This window comes from Tupaia chinensis, unplaced genomic scaffold, assembly GCF_000334495.1.
Source record: "Tupaia chinensis unplaced genomic scaffold, TupChi_1.0 Scaffold000057_1, whole genome shotgun sequence".
Lineage (NCBI taxonomy): Eukaryota > Metazoa > Chordata > Mammalia > Scandentia > Tupaiidae > Tupaia > Tupaia belangeri.
In genome coordinates, this window is record NW_006159515.1 from 4,261,679 (window position 1) to 4,274,062 (window position 12,384).

The following is a 12,384-nucleotide window of genomic DNA, read 5'->3' on the forward strand; positions in this document are numbered from 1 at the left end:
AGTGTCTTTGCTGCCCTAACAAAATGCCATAGATGGGACAATGTGAGCAACAGAAATACATTTTCTCACAGTTCTAGTGCCTAAAACTCCAGGGTCAAGGTGCTGATGGGTTTGGTTTCTCCTGAGGTGGCTCTCCTCTAGGTGGCCTGCAGGTGGCCACCTATTTCCTGTGTCCTCTTGGGTACTGTGGGAGCATCCCAGGTGTCTCTGTGTCCAAATGGCCTTTTCTGGTAAGGACACCAGTCATACTTGGATATGGCCCACCCTAAAGACCTTCTGTTATATTAATCACCCCTTTAAATACCCTCTCCACATACAGTCACATTCTGAGATCCTGGCACTTAGGACTCCAATCTATGGATGGGGTGGGGGGTGGTGGTGACACTTTAACACAGTTCACGGTAGTCATTGGTGTACCTTTCTTAGAACCCATTCCCACACCACTTCCCACCAAAGTTCTTTGGCTGCATGTCCCAACTCCCTGCTAGGCTTGGTCTTGGGCAGCACTTATCCCTGTTTCCCCCTCCTGCCTCCATGAGCATTGGCCACCTGTGGCCAGGACTTGTGCCACAGCTGGAAATCGAGTGCCCCCTTTCTTCCTGACCTACAATAAGTGCACCTGAGGGACAATCAGCCAGTGACCCTGACATAGCTCCTTTTTCTGTTGGCAGTGGGAGTTTTAAACTAAATATCAGATACTATTCTGTTGCCCTTTCTTATGACCAAAATAGAGGAAACAAACTGGCTAATTGTGAATTCCAGGGACCAGGCAATTTATTTGTTCATTTTCTCTACACGTTGTATTATGGGGAACGAGGAAGTTAAAATGTGTCACCTGCCTGTAACAAACGTAGAAGAGAAAATGACTAAAAAGAGGATGTGACCAGTCTTCTCAGATGCCCCAAAACCAGAGAAGAATGTGATGGAGGTGCAGTCTGAGCTGTGGTGGAAGGAAAGGCTGGACTCTGGTAGAAAGGTTTACGTGGAGTGTTCCAGGAAAAGATAAGGGGACAGGGAGCCCAAGGAGTATCCTGGGAGCACCAGTGGGCCAGTTTGTGAGCTTAGGCTCCTGCTATGGGTAGCTGGTGAGGCCAGGAAGACCAGCCCAAGTAAGATGGTGTTTGGAGTTGAATGGGCCACCCAGGGGAGCTGGCCTCGGGTCCCCAGTCTGGGGATATTGCTCAGTCTGAGCAAATAATCCAGATCCCAGTCCTTTTGGATCCCATATAGCCTCACAGAAGCCCCAAGCACTGAGACTCTGTTTCCTTCTTGGAACAGGGAACTCAAGAATGACCTTTGAGCAGAATGAATGTTTTTCTCTTTGTTATTTTATTCAAAACAACCCATGTGTTGGACTTGTGGTGCCGGGCACTTGTACTCTCTTAGGGGGTAAAGAGCTGGGGTCTCATTGGACAGAGAAAGAAGCTGAGGTGCAGAATTAATGTATTCATTTCTGCCTCAGTTTCCTGATTATTGGAGTATTAAAATGCTATAAATTCTTGTATGTTGATTTTGTATCCTGCAACTTTGCTAAATTTATCACCTCTGAGGGTTTTTTTTTTTTGTAAATTATTTAAGTTTTTTCTATTTATGTAATCATATCTTCTACAAACAGGGACAATTTAACTTTTTCCTTTCCAACTTAGATGTCTTTTATTTCATGCTCTTGTTTGATTGCATTGGCCAGGGCTTCCAGTACTATATCGGATAGGAGTGGAGAAAGTGAACACCCTTATTCCACCTTTGAAAGGAAAAGCTTTCAACTTTTCCCCACTCAGTAAGATGCTAACGGTGAGTTTGTCACATATGGCCTTTATTGTGTTAAGAAATGTACCTGTTTTGTAGAGAATCTTAATTATAAAGGGACTTTTCAAATGCTTTTTCTACATAAATTAATATAATCACATAAGTTTTGTCTTTCTCTCTGTTAATCTAATGTATTACATTTATTATTTTGCATATGTCAAAATATCCTATATCCCAAGTTCACTTGGTTATGGTGTATAATATTTTTAATGTATGGTTGGACTAAATTTGTTAATATTTTGTTAAAGACTTCCTACATCTATGTTCCTCAAAGATATTAGGCTGTAGTCTGTCTTTCCTCCTTCCTTTCTTTTTGCTATGTCTTTGTCTAGTTTTGGTATGAAGGTGGTGATGGTTTCATAGAATGAATTTGGAAGGATTCCTTGTCTTTGTATCTTTTGAATAGTTTAGGGAGAACTGGTGCCAATTCTTTTCTAAAGGGTGTGGACAATTCATTAGTAACACCATTTGGACCTGGACTCTTCTTTGTTGGACTACTTACTCAGTCTCAGTACTTGTTATCAGACTATTGGGGGTCTGTATCTTCCTCATTCAATCTAAGTATACCACCTGTGTCCAGAATTTGATCTATTTTTTTCTTAGTTTTCCAGCTTTTTATCATATAGTTGCTAATATAATCACTAATGATCTTTATTTCTGTATAGTCATTGTAATGTCTCCTTTTTCATTTCTTACTTTATTTACCTAGGTCTTCTCTCTTTTCCTTAGTCTATCTAATTTTTTCATCTCAAAGAATTTTTGCATCACTGACTTTTTGGGTATTTAAACTTTAATTCCATTTGATCAGAAAAGATGGTAGACATGGTTTCTAGTCCTTTTAATTTGTAGCAACTTGTTTTGTGCCCCATTATGTGATCAATCTTGGGAAATTCCATGTGCCACTGAAAAATATGTGTATTGTGTATTTGCTGGGTTATATATTCTATAAATGACAGGTCTATTTGGTTTATGGTATCATTTAACTCCAGTGTCTCTTAATTTACTGTTTAGATGATCTATCTAATGGGGAGATTAATGTGTTAAAATCCCCAACAATTGGGAGCAACAGATAGCATAATGGACTCCCAGGTAGTGAATACACTCCTAGTCCTAGACCTGGCAACCTGAAGCTCACGCTGGGTGCATGTGCACGCGTGCCCAAGATCCTGAGAGGAGAATGGATGAGAAGGGATTGTGGCATGGTCATTCTTCCTGGGAGGGTGATTTCTCACTGTCTGTCTCTCTGGCTCTCTCTGGCTCTCCAGCAAACACATGTGCCCTATAGCAAAAATCTCCCTTAGAAAAAAAAAAACAAAAAAAAAAAAACAAGGGTGACAGGTGGCATGTGGTTAAGGCACTGGAATCCCTCACGGCCAGTCACAAGTCCGGTCCCAGACCTGGCAACTTGGCTTAGTTTCTCACTTTCCTTTTCTCTCTCTCTGGTCAAATAAAGAAAATAACAAATAAAGGTAAATAGATAAATAAATCATTCTTTTTAAAAAATCCACAGCAATTGATGTATTAGAGTCTATATCTTTCTTAAGGTTCAATAGTCTTTATTTATTTGAGTGCCTTGGGCTGCTGTTCACTGTCATGTAAATATGGGAAAAATCATGGAAAATGTCTATTATGGGAAAACTATGCATGGATTTTAGAAAAATATTTTTGTACCAAAATCAACTCAAGGTTTAATTCCATTTCTCCATGAACTTTTTGACGTCCCTGCATTCATCTAGTGTGAGCAGGTGTGTCTGATTCCTCTCACTCACCACTGCCACCTGGAGGCCATCTGTGGTGTTGGTCTGTTCATTCTCATTGCCATAGATACTCCAGAACATGCCTGTGGTTCATGAACCGGACAGATGTTGATGACACTCAGGTAGTGTCTAGTGTGAGCAGTGTGGGGATGTTGCAAACAGTGCTGACCAGAACATTCTTATGCATGTCATCTTGGTGCACTCGTGTCCACATTTTCTCCGCTTTTGGGGGAACGCTATGATAAGAGGTGAAGTCTATTAATCCCAGCTCCCTACCATCATCCTTACACAGGCTGGTCTCATAGGAAGTATCACTGTGGCTGGTACCACAGAGGACAGAGATGGCCCTTGGCTTTTCTCTTCCTGTTTACATATACAGCTTGGGGTGGTGGTGGTGGGGGGGTGTTCTTTAAGAAAGTTTTGGCCAAGGGAAATGACAAAACTCCGCCTTCCAAAAGAGAAATGTCAAACACCTTAGTAAATGCTTAAGCTATTCAATCAGGAAAATGGCAGAATAAACATAATGATAACTTCAGTGAGTTCTATTTTTCATCATTGAAAGAATGCTGTAAACTTAAAAAAAAAAAGAAAGAAAGAAAGAAAGCAAACATCTATTTAACGAAAATAAAGCCATCGTTCCATTGCATTTGAAACTAGTTTACTTGGAAAAGGGCTTAAACTAAAGGTGGCTTGCGTCTGTTCTCTGATACTCTAAAGCAATAACCACGGAGTCTGACATTTTCACGGAGACTTTGCTGTCCCAGGAGTGGGCCATGCATGATTTTAAGTGCTTTTTAAAAGCTGGGTCTATACAAAACGTGCCTTTTAGTAATGTTTAGGGTCCTGGGATTCACTGCTAATACTACAGGGGCTGGCGCTGCAAACCCAGAAGGAAGACGAGTGCATTTGGTTTCAGCCTCCTCTCGGGCTGGGCCCTGGCTTTCGTCAGCAGGTTCTGGTATAATATTGTTTTAAAAGCAGGTTTCTTTTTTTCTTTTTTTTTTTTTTGGGGGGGGGGTGCGGGTTAGGTGCCTAATATATAATAAGGCCAGATTCAATTAGTTCATAGCATCCACGTTCCTTAGAAGCCCCAATCACTCAGCTCAGTGCCCTTTTTTGGAAGTTGTAGACTCAGAAGTCAGGCTGCCATCAGCAAACAGGGACCATACGTGTGTTTAGAACTCAGAAGAATGAGCGTAAATAGATCTACTTTATGAAAAGGATTTGATAACATGTTCAACAATATGTCCTTACTCTCCTCTCTGGGTCCCCTTCTGACTTGTAATTCAGAGTTTTAGCTTATCTTGCAGCTGTTTTAATTGACTTTAACTTGGGGTAACTCTGCATGCCCAGAGAGGATTTGAACGCCCTGGGGGAGGCAATTAGTCAGGAACCCATCAGGCTTAATTTTGTGCTTTTATTTGTAAAAGGCTTATTGTTTTTCCTGTCTAAAATGGAATTGTGTGTGCACATGTGCACATGTGTGTCATGTGTCGGGGCGATACCTCATTTCCTTGGTGCACCAGGGTAGGTAATTAACATTTTTGGGTCTGCGTCCTCTCTCTCATCTGCCGCCTCCTGCCTACCTGATTATCTCCAGGTAGTCAAATCTTTTCAGGGGATTTAAATTGGTTTGATAATATTCTTAACAAAGGTAATTCTGAAGGCAAATCTGTTCTTGCAACTGAAAGAACCGAAGCCTGATTTCCAAACTCTGCTGGAAGTGGGGTTTGGACTCTGAGCCAGCATACTGCTGTTGGCCCAGAAGGTGGGTGACCACAGGACATCTCACTCCTTCGTTTTCAGTGGCCAGCTGGGTTTACAGTTCCTTTCAGCTCCTATTTCACATTTCTGAGCAGTGGGACACGGGGCCTGGGCTGGCATGCCAACCAGCAGTGAGTCCCGGGTAGGACGATGCTATGTTGTTTGTGCTAGCCGAGCGGCCAGGGCCATGGGGTGGCTTCCGAGTTGTGCTCAGGGTTCCTTTTGTAGCATAGGTAGTGTTTTACGGGGTTCGACATCTTCAGGTATGTCTGGCATCATCTTCCTAAGCACTTTTTGGAGTATTAATACTTTGACCAGCTCTAGGGCTAGCAGGTGGCATGGTAGGTAAGGCACTGAACTCCCACGTGGCCAAGTGGTTAGAGTCTCAGACCCAGCAACTTGCTTTCTCACATTCTCTTTCTCTCTCTGTCTGGTCAAATTTAAATAAATAAATAAATAAATAAATAGAGACCAACGGTTGGCGTAATGGCTATGTCGCTGGACTTCCATGTAGTTGATCGCGGTTCAAGTCCCGGACCCAGTGGCTTAAACTCACATTGAGCACATGTGCGTGCGTGCCCAAGATCCCGAGAGGAGAATGGAGGAGATGAGATTGTGGCATGGCCATCCCCCTGGGGGTTGATTTCTCGTTTTCTATCTCTCTGTCTTTCTGGCGAACGCACGTGCCCTATTGTAAAAAAAACCTCTCCAAAATAAAATAAAATAAAATAAATGAAAATAATAATAAATAAATACATAATTCTTCAAAAAAAACTTTGGTCAACTCAAGATGATTAGTACAGTCTATTCTGTGCTGTTGGGTGGAGTTTCTGGGGATGGCTCTCCTGTGGATTGATCCTGTACCCCCAGGTAGCTGAGCACAGCACACACCTGCAGCCCCCGCAACCCTGTTGCAGCCTGGCTTGGCCTAGCTTGACTTGGCTCAGGAGGGCAGACTTCCAGGGAGTTCTGATGGTTGGTAGGAGCCTAGCTTAGACCTCTAGTCTCGGGGCTCTCTGTCCCTGACTCGTTCCCCCCAGTGCAACCACTGGTTAAGCTACTATGGAATGCACGGGTATTATGTTCTTATCTTTCTAGAATACTTTGTTAGCAAACTGTCTCAAGAAGGAAATGGCTTTGTGCAATATTTTTAAATTTTCTGTACTGTTGCTGCTGCTTTATTTTTTTTTAGGGAGATTTTTGCTATAGGGTACATGCACTCACCAGAGAGACAGAAAATGAGAAATCAAACCCCCCACCCCGGCGGGTAATGGCCATGCCACCACCCCTTCTCCTCTGTACTCCTCCCAGGATCCTGGGCACGCACGCACACATGCTCGCCATGAGTCTCAAGCCACCAGGTTCAGGATTTGAACTGCAATCAACTACGTGAGAGTCCAATGACATAACCATTATGCCATCTGCTGGTCCCACTGCTGGCTTTTAAAGTTTATTTCTTCCATGAGTGAGAGGAAAGGGAGACAGAAAGGCGGTGCCCCCCACAGGGCCCCGGCACCATAGTGCCCCTGGCCTCAGCCCCCTGCATCCTGGGCTCACGTAGGCGGAGCACTGGAGGTGTCAGTTATGGACCCGGAACCTGAAACCTTCCCAGGTGAACCAGCCTCACAGCGCATCAGGTCTCACCACTGGGCCTCCGCCCAGCCCTTCTTCAAGCTTCTCCTTAAAGTCTCATCCCAAACTCTCCATTTCTGAGAAAGCAGAACAGTCATATGAAAACTATATTCAGTTAATATAATCTCCAACTGTCTTCGAAAGCCTGCTTGTTAAATATGCTAACAGTCATTTCTCTTACAAACCCAGCTGGCCAAGATATTGCTACTTCCAGATGCAACCAGACCATGCTCTAGCCAGCTGTGGGGAACCCCTGCGTCGTCGCGGCCAGTGTGGCTGGGGCTCTGGGGTGAGAAAGGCCCAGTGCCTGGCTGCGGAGCCCCGTCCCCCACCCACAGCCCCGGGCTGCTGCCCTGACCTGCCTCCTTCCAGCCAACTCAGGGCACGAGCACAGAGAAGCCTCTTTCTGGTTTTCTTTAATTGCATGTTGGGTTCCAGAAAGTGACTGAGTTTAAGGAAGGCCACCACAAATCTGTTTGAGAGCAGTTTGGAAAGGCTTGTAGAAATCCTAGCTAGAGACCAGAAGCACAGTGGTAAAACACAGTGCTCTGAAGGAAGCTTCTCATGGGAGGCTCTGGGTTTGGGTCTAGAGACCGTGGGTGTGCCAGGCACATGCCTGCCCATGACCGGGATGGCTGAGGCTTGGTGTGAATGGCAGCATTAAGACCCTGTTGGGGATGTTGTCTGTCTGTCTCTTTGACCTGTGCACCCTCATGGAAGACATAAATATGAAAAAGAAAAAATGAAGATGTGGAGGCCCAGCTACCACCACTTGGAGGCTGGGTCTGCGTGGGTGGCCAACCTGCATGTGCTGGGCATAGGTGCACGTGCCTGTAGTCCAGGCTGTTTGGGAGGCCAAGGGGGGGACCCCACAACTGCAAGACCCCGTCAAGAGTATCTGTCTCCAGGCAACCATAGAGCTGCAGCAATGCCGAGACCACCTGGGCGGGTCCCAGGTTCACGTCCCAAGGTCTCCCCATACACATGGACATACGTGTGTCTTGTGGCCCTGGCCGGCTGAGGCTGGGGTGGTTGCAGCATGAACACCTGTTGGGGTGCCGGCCTGTACTGTTCCCTCATCCTACCCTCATCCCCCCAAGGGAGGCCCCCCCCACCCCTTTTGTATCTCTCTTTTCTCTCATAAAAGGAGACAAAGGAAAGAGGACAGTGGCACTGCCAGCAGACAGCTCAGGGGGTGCCCTGTCATCGCCAGGGACCCTCAGACCTACCGCTAGAGGCTAGTGGTACAGGGAGTTGCTGCCTGCCCTGTAATAGCATGCCCCCTCCAGGGGCCGGTAGGAGGTCAGGAGGGAGGTGCGAGGGCTCTGAAGCCAGCCTGGTCCCCTTCCCTGTGTCAGCCATGACCTCTGTCTCCGTTTCCTCATCTGGGAAATGGGAAGGGTCCCATCCGAGAATGGAAGTGCAGGCCACCCAGTGGTCACCTTTCTCCCATCCACACCTGCACAGGTACAGCTGCCAGGGGATGCCCACAGGTGGTGGGCTCTGAGGGGCCAGCTCTTTGGGGTCAGTCTTATTGGCCTTGTCGCCTGGTCCTCCAGGAGCCTGCAGGTAGCTGCGTTGAGTTTGGGGCCAGGCCCTGGCAGGCCTGGTGGTTGGGCGCTTCCCCAGTGCTATCGGCTACTGGAGGCACCCAGGACTCTCCATCTTCTCGTCACCATCATCCCCAGGAGGTGCAGGGTGTGGAAAGGTCACAGGAAAGGCCATGTCACTGAACTTTCAAAGAGAGTAACATGGGCTTCTTTAAAGGGACGTGGCATGGAAAGCACAGCCGGTGTACAGGCTTGTAGGATGGGTCCAGGTGATGGGGCAGGTGACCTCACAGTCCTGTGGCAGGCCAGTCTCCACCTCTGGTTTCAAAGGCAGTGGGGTGGCTAAGGTGAGAAAGACGCCGTGAGCAGCCAGGATTGGAGGGGGCTGCTGGGGCAGGAAGCCTGGCCTTCGCAAGAAGGCCACGAGTGAGCAACTCACTGGGAGCTTCAAAGCACCAACAGGATGCGGCCCGGGCCCCCCGGCAGGCGCCCCCAAAGCACCAGGGAGAGTGACCTTCGGGGCACGCCGCGTGCTTGCAGGCCAGGCTCAAGTGTAAAGTTCAAGGCAGCTTGTTTTTTCACCTGTTTCCTACAGTTCTGAGAAACTTCTGAAGAACTAATGTGTAACTATAGCAGGCGCGGGGTTTTCCCCAGGGGAAACAGTGTTACGGCTGGGGGCGGGGGGGAGTCGGGGGACGCTCGATGGCGATGCAAGGAGGTTTCTGTGAAGTGAGCGAGCCTCTCCACCGTCCGCACGCAGCCGCAGACGCCCCCGCTCAGGCCCGCAGCAGGCCCCTGCTCAGGACCGGCTGCGGTGGTCACACCACTAGGCAGCGGTGGGTTTGGGGACACCGATATCCAGTCGTGACAGGGCATCGCTGTGCCCAGCACGGCTTTGATGCAGGATGTTGGGAGGTGAGAGCAAACTGACACAGCACAGGACAAGCTCTGCCGGGCACATCTGGGGGCCAGGCGTTTCTGATTCTGAAATGACATTCCCTCCACCAGTGAGCGTGGGGGCCAGCGGGCTTGGGCCTCCCACTGCCCAGGGCCAGTCATTTCACTCCGGTTCTTTCTAAATCTTCCCCAATAACAGGCAGACAGTGCCTGGTGGTTTGATTTATCACGCTGAGGAGAGTCTGAAGCGATGGCATCACATTTTCCTAACACGTCCTTGTGTCGTTAGGTTGTTTTTACGTCAGAGGCCGATGTCCATTTCAAACCCCTTTGTAAGTTAGTTGGAGGAGTTCAGCGTGAGCTCTTTCCTTGGGTTCGCGGGTGAGGGCACGTGCGTTTGGGAGCATGGATGAAGCTTGTGCAATAGTTGCAACTTGTAGACCGCCATCATCCACTCCTAAGTCGAAGCCTGCCTTTTACACTCTTGCCACCAGGTGGCTAAGGAAAAAGCCAGCAATTATGCAAAGGACTCGTCATCACTTTCCTTTTCTGCTTCAGTGATGAAATATGAAACTATAGACAGACTGTGTTTCAAGAAAGAAAACTGCTGAGTAAGTGACAGGCGTCTCGGGCCGCGCCAGACCAGATGGACAGCACTTCATGAGTGTTTAGTTTTCTTCAATAATGGCAGTGTTAAACTAACCAGATTTTGCTGAGCTCAGACTTTTGGAGAGACTGTCTGAACCTGTTCCACCTCTGCGTTGACCCCCGATGGGCACAGTATTCCCAGCTAGTTGGATTTAGGACAAAGATTTGGCTTTGGGCCCTTGGGTTCCTGCACAGAGGGTGCTCAAGTCCTGACACAGGCCTCCCGCCTGTCATACAGAGGTGTTGCGTATGCTTACTTAGAATTGGCTCTAGAATGCAGAAGTGACAGTCTCCAGACTAAACATCAGTATTTCATGTGTGTGTCATTGAGTCTGTGTTAATAAAACGCTATAAGAAAGGCCAGCAGGTGGTATAGTGATGAATGTGCTGGACTCCCACATGACTGACCGTGGTTAGAGGTGTAGACCCAATGGTTTAAAACTCACACAGAACACCATGTGTGTGCGTGCCCAAGATCCCAAGAGGAGAATGGAGGAGAAGGGATTGTGGCATGGCCATCCCCCTCAGGGGAGGAGGGTGTGATTTCTCACTTTCTCTTTGTCTCTCCAGTGAGCACACATACCCTATAAAAAAAAAATCTCAAAAAAAAAGGGACCAGTAGATGGCGTAATGGTTATGTTGCTGGACTCCCACATGGCCCACTGCGGTTTGAGTCCCAGACCCGGAGGCTTGAAACACATGCCAGGCACGTGTATATGTGTGTGTGTGTGTGTGTGTGTGTGTGTGTGTGTGTGTGTTTGTGCGTGTGCATGCCCAAAATCCCCAGAGGAGAATTGGTGAGGAGGGATTGTGGCAAGGCCATCATCCCCCTGGGAGGTGATTTCTCACGTTCCATCTCTTTGTCTCTCCAGCAAGTGCATGTGCCCTGTAACAAATTTTTTTTTTAAATGAAGAATGCTATAAGGAAAGCCACACATGGGGGATGGTGACGTAATGGCTGGAGCATGCTTGCAGCCTTCTTTTCACAGACTACTTCTCGTAGAGTTAGGACAGCACCCGCTGGCACAACCGGGCTCTCCCTAACATGTCCACAGTGTCTGGAAGAGAAGAGGCACCTTGTCCCATGGATACCCGATCCTGCCTTCTGTTTGCTGCTGTGTCCCATGGCTGCTCAGCTGCTGGTGTGCATTCTGGGTCGCTCCGCAATTCTCCACCTTATTAACTTTGACAAGTAACCTCTTGGCTGTACACCATTTTAGTCAGAATTTGCTTTTCTGATTCAAAGTGAACACGAGGACCTTAATCCTCTAATGGGAATTAATTGCTTGTTTCTGTGCTTAACTCTGATCCTTTCTCAATCCCCACAGGGATAAGTTTCTTCCTGAAGGATCTGTGTTTGTTGTTCAGAACACAGTCGGAAAGGTAATGATGTTTTTCTTATGAAAGAAGCCAGAAATGCAGAGTAATAGTTTTCTTTTTTATTGTATAAGTAATATTGTCAAACCAATTGTACATTATAAGGGATGTACTTACTGAATCTGATAGATAAAATGTACAAAAGAATAATTTGGTCACTGTAACAGGCCGAATTGCTTCCTAGAAAAAAATGGCTTTTATTGCCTGGTTTTCTTTTAAGGAAATAAGCTCTTATATGTTGCAGGAGAAAGTTACTGAACTGATTTTCTAGAGTCAGAATTAATATTCTATCGCCCAATCACGATCATTTCTATGTAATATTACCTTCCCAAACATTCTTTGTTCTGAAAAATCATTAAGGACACAACCACTGCTTGATATGGCTTCATTCCCTCTCCCACTTACAATGTGTTCATTTGGACTTCTTTTGTTTTTTAGAGGTTTTTGCCTTAGGGTACATGCACTTGCTGGAGAGAGAGAGAGAGAAATAACCCCCCTGGGGAGACGGAATACCACAATCCCTTCTCCACTCTCCTCCCAGGATTTTGGGCATGCACACATACATGCCCAGCATGAGTTTCAAGCCTCTGGGTCTGGGACTTGAACTGCAGTCAACCATGTGGAAGTTGAATGACTTAACTGCTATGCCATCTGCTGGCACCCATTTTAATTTTTTTAAAGGGGCTTCACTGGGAAGACTATAACTACAGATGTTTTCCTAAGATCTTAGTGAAGAAAGCAGTTGGGGTAGAGACCTAAGGAAGGAGCAGGATAAGGAAGGATTGAATGAACATGGGAATGAGAGTGCAGGAGCTTATGCCTGCCACATAGTCAGCAGTCAGTAGAGATTAGCTCTTCAGAAAATATGATGAGCCCAGTTTTAAATAGGAGGAAATGGAAGCTCAAAGACTTGAACTTTCCCAAAGACCTACAGTTGCTAAGTAGTGGAAGCA

General features: G+C 46.7%; 1 protein-coding gene across 7 annotated transcripts in view; it reads left to right on the forward strand.

Annotated features, from left to right (window-relative positions):
* GGACT (gamma-glutamylamine cyclotransferase) overlaps positions 1–12,384 on the forward strand; it is a 45,626-nt gene that overhangs the window by 19,169 nt on the left and 14,073 nt on the right. For 2 of the 7 annotated variants that reach the window (XM_006141519.2, XM_006141518.3), the window contains exon 2: positions 11,383–11,437. The exons of 3 other annotated variants lie outside the window; for them this stretch is intronic. The gene's annotated coding sequence lies outside the window, so the exon portion shown is untranslated. Of the gene's footprint in view, positions 1–1,692; positions 1,792–11,382; positions 11,438–12,384 lie in introns of those variants that run through there. 2 more of the 7 variants (XM_006141517.3, XM_006141523.3) reach the window with 2 other exon arrangements.